Raw genomic sequence first — 8,265 nt, forward strand, 5'->3', positions numbered from 1 at the left:
AAAACTCATGAGCATCCCTGTGGAGTGTGGGCCAATAAAATCCCGACTGCAAAACCTTTGCAGCCGTCTTCCTACTGCTAAAATGCCCTCCACAGGCTAATGAATGGGAAAAACTCAAAATGGACTCGTACTCCTCCTCCGAAACACATCTCCTAATGATCTGGTCTGCACAGTATCTGAACAACTCTGGTTCATCAAAATAATAGTGCCTCACCTGAGATAAGAATCTCTCGTGCTCATTCTTATTCCAATGCTCAGGTATCTGCTTCAAAACCAGATAGTTCACAATATCCGCAAACCAGGGTAATTGCGATGTCCTGACTGACATGATCTGCTCATCGGGGAAAGAATCACTGATCGGCCTCTGATCCTGCGTGGTCTCCACGATCAGTCTAGAAAGATGGTCTGCTACTATATTCTCGCTTCCCTTCTTATCTCGAATCTCGAGATCAAACTTCTGTAGTAGCAGAACCCAACGAATGAGTCTTGGTTTGGTGTCTTTCTTATTCAACAAATATTTCAATGCAGCATGGTCAGAATAAACAACCACCTTCGAACTGAGTAAATAGGACCTAAACTTGTCCAATGCAAAAACTACAACAAGTAGCTCCTTTTTTGTCGTAGTATAATTCATCTGAGCATCAGACAGAGTTCTACTTGCGTAGTAAATCACATAGGGCTTCCTATCCATCTGATGTCCTAATATAGCCCCCATAGCATAGTCAGATGCATCGCAGATAATCTCAAATGGGAGAGTCCAATCCGGAGGTCTCAAAATAGGCGCAGTAATCAAGGCCTCTTTGAGAATCTCAAAGGCCTTCATACAATCCTCGCTAAAAACAAAGGGCTGGTCCTTCTCCAATAAAGTGCAAAGTGGTTGAGAGATTTTGCTGAAATCTTTTATGAACCGCCTATAAAATCCTACATGCCCTAAAAATGACCGAATCTGCCTCACAGAGGTGGGTGGAGTCAAACGAGAAATGGATTCCACCTTCGCTCTGTCAACCTCAATGCCTCGCTTGGACATAATGTGTCCAAGCACAATCCCCTCCTGGACCATAAAATGGCTCTTTTCCCAACTCAGAACAAGATTTATCTCCGCACACCTACTCAGTACTCGAGTAAGTTTTTGGAGGCAATCTTCAAATGAAGAGCCATACACTGAAAAGTCGTCCATAAAGACCTCCATCACATCATCTATCATGTTCGAGAAGATAGCAAGCATGCACCTCTGAAAAGTTACTGGGGCATTGCAGAGCCCGAACGACATACGTCTGAATGCGAAGGTGCCATAAGGACATGTAAATGTCATCTTCTCCTGGTCGTCAGGATGGACAGCTACCTGATTATATCATGAATATCCATCTAAAAACAATAGTAGCTCTGTCCTGCAAGTCTCTTTAAGATCTGATCAATGAATGGCAATGGGAAATAATCTTTCCTAGTTGCCACGTTCAGCTTCCTGTAATCGATACAGACTCGCCATCCTGTAGTGGTCTTCATCGGAATTCTCTCACCTTTCTCGTTCTCCACAACAGTGAGTCCTGACTTTTTCGGAACAACCTGAATCAGACTAACCCACTGACTATCAGAAATAGGGTAGATAATTCTTGCATCCAACCACTTCACCACCTCATTCTTCACCACTTCCTTCATGTTGGGATTTAGCCTTCTCTGCATATCTCTCACTGGCTTGACTTCCTCATCGCAATGAATTCTATGCATGCACAACAAAGGATCAATCCCCTTCAGATCAACAACTCCCCAGCCAATCACTACCTTGTGCTCTCGTAAAATAGTCAACAATCTCTGCTCTTGCTCCTCAGTGAGCAGGGATGAGATGATCACAGGCAGAGTCTTATCCTCTCTAAGGTATGCATACTTGAGTGAATCCGGTAAGAGTTTCAACTCAAGTTTCAGAGGTGACTCGATCAAAGATTTGGCGGGGGTCTCCGCAAGTAGTGGGAGAGGCTCAATGATAGCTCCCCAAGGTGGTCTTTCTGATGACACTCTAGACACATCTATGCTATCTATACAACTATTCTTCTCTATATGGTACAACTCTAAAGAATCCTCAGTAATATACAAATCAGGCTGCTCCTCCAATAACTCCTGCGCAATATCTACACAGAAGCAGTCCATGTCTTCTGCTGGTCCCATAGCGGCATTGAAAATATTCAGCTTGACCTTCCTATTGCCGAATGAGAGATCCATGGCTCCGGTCCTACAGTTGATGCACGCAATGGCAGTCGCCAAGAATGGTCTGCCCAAAATGATCGGAGTCTGGTGCTGGCTGTCTACTCCTTCCATATCCAAAATGATGAAATCGACGGGGAAATAAAAGTCATCCACCTTAACTAGCACGTCCTCCAAGACACCTCTCGGTACCTTGACAGAACGATCTGCCAGTTAAAGTGTAATAGAGGTCGATCTCATCTCTCCTAGCCCGAAAGAATCAAAGAAATACTCAGGCAGAATGTTCACGCTTGCTCCAAGATCGAGCAAAGCGCGTTCTATCCGGATGTTCTTTATAGTGCAAGCAATGATAGGGGCTCCAGGGTCCTTGAGCTTTGGTGGTGTCTGATGCTGAAGTACTGAACTCACCTGCTCAGTCAGATGGACCTTGTTAGGAACTCTCTCTCTGGATTTCCTCTTCTGCGTACAGAGTTCCTTCAAGAATTTGGCATAAGCCGGCACCTGCTGAATCGCATCGAGCAAAGGTAAGTTGATCTGCACATGCTTGAAGATGTCAAGCATGTCCTGGATCTTCGCACCCTGCTTCCCTCTGAATCCGAGAGACTAATGCTTTGGGATAGGGTGGTGGGGGAATATACTCGGGTGGTTCCTCCTTTTTGTGAGAGGGTTCACTCCTATCCTTCTTCTGCACTGAGGATGAAGATGATGATGATGATGGGGACGGGGATGATAATGATGGCTGAGCCGACGAAGGTGAAACAATGGTCTCTGGCTCCTCTATCCTCTCTCTACTCTCTCTACTCTCGACATGATACTTATGTCCACTCCTGAGAGCCATAACAGATTTGGCCTGCTGTTGTGACTCAGCATGAAACAGGCCTCCAGTCATCTGGTCCTTGCCCTTCGGGTTCATGACAGCCTGGCTTGGCAATGTACCCTCGGGTCTCCTACTGATCGCCTCTGCTAACTGTCCCATTTGCGACTCTAATTTTGCAATGGACTGCGTATGTGAGCTCAAGATCTGGCTACACTTCTCGAAGGCATTCTGATTAGAGGTTTTCACCTCTTGGAATGCCTAAAGAAGTCTCTCCTCAAAAGATGTATGCGGGCCAGACTCCTGCTGAATCGGGGGAGGAAATGAGGGAGAAGACTGAGAATAGCTCGGCCTCTGGAATGGCTGAGTAAAAGATGACGGCCAAGCTGGCTGAGAGGATGTAGGCATCTGCATGGAAGACTGTGGATTCTTCCATGAAAAATTGGGATGGTTACGCCAACTCGGATTATATGTAGATGAAAATGGGTTGTTCGGTGGTCTGACGTAACCCTAAGCTGCCTGAACTTGTTCTTGAACAAATTCAGGGTACTGAGCTGCCGAAGGACACTCAGTAATATCATGTGCCGGACTGGCACACAGAGTACACGTCTGCTGAGTCGTAGGTGGTCCTGAGAGAAGTTGCTCCAGCTTCTGAGCAATCATGTCTACCTTGCACTGTAGTGCAGTAGATGGACCAATCTCAAGAACACCAGCTTTCTTATGAATGCTGAGTGTGGCTCTATCCGAATGAGAGCTCGAAGCATGGTGGAGGGAATTCTTTGCCAATGTATCGAACAACCTCCATGCTTCATCCTCGCTCTTCAGCATGAATGTCCCCCCGCATGAAGAGTCGATCATCTGACGATTCCTGTCAGACAATCCATCGTAGAAGCTCTGCACCAGTTGCCATCTCGACACTTGATGATGGGGACATTTCCTGAGGAGATCCTTCATTCTCTCCCAAGTCTCATGGAAGTGCTCACCATCTAGCTCCGCGAAGCTAGTGATGGCTCACCTGTATTGGTTCGTACGATCAATGAGAAAGTATTTCCTAAGAAACTCCTGCTGTAACTGATCCCAGGACTCTATTTCTATAGAATCTAAGGACTTTAGCCAATACTTGGCCTTGTCCTTCAATAAAAAGGGGAATAGAGTCAACCTCAAAGCGTCTTCGTTGAAATTCTGTATATTTACAGTAGAACAGATCTCGAGGAATTCATCTAAATGTCGGTAGGGATCCTCGTGACTAAGGCCATAAAAAGATGGGAGCATCTGAATAATGTTGGCCTTAATCTCATAGTGAGGTGCTCCTACATCGGGTCTCCGAATGCAGGATGCCTGGACATAATCTGTGGGAATGAAGTATTCCCGCAGAGGACGTGGATGAACTGGGGGTGGAGGTGGAGGATCCATGTCAGCCATTGTTGTCGAACTTCGATGAGAATGTAAAATTCTCTCTGGGTTGTCAACAAATGGATGTAATGGTGTTCCTAGACCTCGTCGCCCCTACATACACTGATACTAAGTCCAGATGTAAGCACACGACCTAAATCTAAATCTAAACTAACACAGATACTAAAATGTAAATAACACAAATAGAACAACTACTACACAAATATGCTAAACTAATTATGTCAGAATTATCTAACTAAGTATATGAAATAACAAATTAAACTACTCTAAAGTACTGAAAAGATAAATACAGGAAATCACAAACTAAGTTTTTCTAAAACCCACCTGTCTAATCGCTCCTTGCAGAATGAATATAAAGTGAATCCTAGAAAGAACAGTACGTGAATCCTATATTTACTAACTAGGTTAATCCTATATTCACTTACTAATCCTACTAACTAGAAAATAAAACAACTAACTAACTAAAACAGATAAAAACAACTAAGTAACTAACTAAAACAGATTAATAAAGTAAACTCTAAGAAATAAAATAAGTAATTCGTCGTTCCCCGACAACGGTGCCAAAATTTTGGTTGATATTTTGGAAGTGGTATTTTTAAAACAATAATTTTCAATAAAAGCTTTGGAAAATCGTCAACCAAAAGTAAATAACCGACTTTCCACAAAGTGGTAAGTACGGGTCGAATCCTCAGGTAACAGGATTTACTGAGAATATTTCTCAAAAATTTAATTTATTAATTACAAATATCAATCTACAATCACAAATCTACTACAATTACAAATTAACACTAAAATGAAAGGGAAAAGCAAATAAGTCTTCTATTCCACGCCAAGGGTATTTCTGTCTTTTCGCCAATTATCCACTCTACACACTTGGACAATAACCCTGGAAAATGATTATGCTTTTCAACCTAAAAACAAAGAAAAATGAAGAGTTAGTAATTTATTCTAATAATGCAAGTTAAAAATGCAACTAAACCTAATTTTCAAGCAATTAGCAAAATAATTCCTAATTACACTAAAGCAATTACTTAAATTATTAAACTAATTCAAAAATCAACTAACCTAAGGCTTAACAATGATATATGATGCAGATGCAACACCTAATATGCAGAAAATACTGAAAACAGTACGAAAATGCTGAAAAGAATGAAATTACCAAGATGCCCCTATCTAGTGTAAAATAGACTTCTGACAGCTCTTGGGAAAACCACTGTTTGACAAAGAAAACGACATCCGATTTCCCCAAAATTTGTTTTGTTATTTAACTAACAGATTAAAAAATCTGACAGTTTTTACAGAATGGAAAAATGATATCTGGAACTCCAGATATAAGCGTTTCAAAACTGGGAAAAATCAGGATATCGCAAGTCCCGAAATTTAAAAACCAGAAAAAGCGGTTTTCACAAAACGCTTAAAAATCAGACCAAACCAACTCGGATCGAGCTGAAATTTGGTCTACAGATTATTAACACACCAATAAAGTGAATAGAAAAATAATATTTTGAAAACTCAAAAATTTTTGCACATGAAATGACGACAGTGCGATAGGGAAAAAATCGGGTTTTGCTTTCAATGCACTATTCACTAAATAAGTCTATTTTGAACACTAGAAATGCAAAATAATCCTAATGCAATCTAAATGACACTAATTAACAGTGTATATAGAGATGATGAATGCACTTTTACTAAATGAATGAAAGAATAACCGCAAGATGCAATTTTTGACTAACACTAAGCTAACTAACGATGCAAATGCAACTAAGATAATCAAAGAGATGCAAACCTAGTTAAATAAATTAAAAACTGTAGTTATTACTAACTAACTACTATTGGAATAATTGAACTACAAAAATCACACACAAGAAACAATTACAACTTGAACACACACTTCTATAATATAACTAGATCAATTGAATAAATAACTAAACTAGTTAGTCTAAAATCAATATGAATTACAACTAAATGGAATGAAGCCACTAAGGACCAAAGGGGCTTCAGGTTTAGGATAAGACTAGGGTTAGGTTCACTAGGTTGACTCGACTAGGCTCAGTTGAATTGGTTTTGGTTGGAACTATGACTCGAGTTGGGTTAGGTACACGACTCACCTAAGTTAGACTAACTAAAATAGAAACATCAAAATTAAAACCTAATTAATTAAAACTAATAAATAACACTAATGAATCCATTCCTTACACGCCTATTGTATTAAACCCTAGTTGAGACCTTACTAAATAAGAACCTAATTACTAACCTAATGTTAACACCATTAACTAAATTACTTCATACTAATTTATTCTATCTTACTATAGACGGTTAATGAAATAAGCAAAAGTAAATGCTCAAAAAGAACAACTTTGGAAAGTTGATAGATTTAAAAATCGTCCAGCTTGAGGTTTGCCTGTACTTACCTTAAATATCAATTTAAAAAGGTAAGATGTATAATTTGGCCAACTAGGAACGGTTACACCTCTTCAATGTCTTTCACAAACTATTTAGGTAAGTAGGGAATTTAGAATAGTCTAATTCAAGATAGCCTCCACGATTTTGGCTTACCAAAAATTATTTTCAAAACAAAAAAGTCCCTTCTACAAAACCGTTTCAAACTTTTAGAAAAGATTTGAAATTTCAATATAACTTTCCGTCAAAATTATGGATTCTATCTTGAACTCAATTTCAAACTTGACTAAATGGGAGCCAACGATTTTGGAGCAATAAAATTTTCTCAAAACGTTTTTCTTTTTGGAGCAATGACTCTACCAATTCAAATTAGGTAATTAACTTGATTACCTAACATAAGACACTTACTAAAAATTTACAATAAAACGTCCAAAATAATCAATACCTAATACAATGCACCTAGACACACTAGAGACTTCCTAAATTCTAAACTTACCAAAATGCTAACAAGCTACCAAAAGAAGCCTAGAGCTCGACTTGAGCTCTAATGGCTGCCGCCCCTCCTTGGGGAAGATGATTACTAAGCTACTAAAATCCAAATTTCATAATTAGGCTAACACAAACATGAAATTGCATAAACGAAATTAAATTACATCTACAACTAACAATCTAAACTAACGAAAATCTACACAAGTAGTCTAAGATGCTGGGAATAAAACAAACATAAAACAACAAATTATTTAAACGGCTAACCTAATGGACTAAGCTAGGGAAATAAAAAATAATAAACTTATTTCTAATGTAATATCTAACTTCAATAAACATGAATTAACACATTATACTATTGAAAAACTAAGTTAGATATCAAACATACAGCCGGCTGAATAATCACTAAAATCAAGAACACAAGAACACTCGATTTTTGTATTTTTCTCAATATGACACAACACCAAAACAACAAACGATTAAAATCCTATGTAGAACAATCCTAAAATGTTAAAATCGACCAAGACACCATTTGTAAAGCTGTAAAAGAAACAAAACATGCAGACACACAACTGGAAATTGCAGGTTACACGCACTTCACAGAAGAGAACTCTTATTCAATGATTGTGTTAAAAACACATCACACGATAAGCATAAACTCAAACCAAAATGGATCTGCAGCAAACTCAACTTGAATATAATCTGAATGAGATCTGCTAACCCAGTTTTTCTGCAAAAACCGATCAAAGGCTAAAATTAAAAATGAACTAAGATCGGCTAGAATGGATCTAGCCGATTTATTGGTTTTCAATGAAAAATGTCCTTTGATCTAGACCCCACGCCCAGAATAAAGCAAACTAAACTTTTTAAATACTTTTTCTGTTGAAATAACACAGACAAAAATGTTGGATAAGAAAACCCAAATCGGCTAGAAGAACCTCTAGCCGATTTACACG

At 39.2% G+C, this 8,265-nt stretch overlaps 1 pseudogene; it reads right to left on the bottom strand.

Moving 5' to 3' along the window:
- Positions 1-2,160, bottom strand: part of LOC149828532 (uncharacterized) — a 28,131-nt pseudogene extending 25,971 nt beyond the window's left edge.
- Positions 2,161-8,265: the final 6,105 nt, after the last annotated feature.

The sequence above is a fragment of the Nuphar pumila genome, chromosome 9 (assembly GCF_984573655.1).
Source record: "Nuphar pumila chromosome 9, dmNupPumi1.hap1.1, whole genome shotgun sequence".
In the NCBI taxonomy this organism is placed as follows: Eukaryota; Viridiplantae; Streptophyta; class Magnoliopsida; order Nymphaeales; family Nymphaeaceae; genus Nuphar; species Nuphar pumila.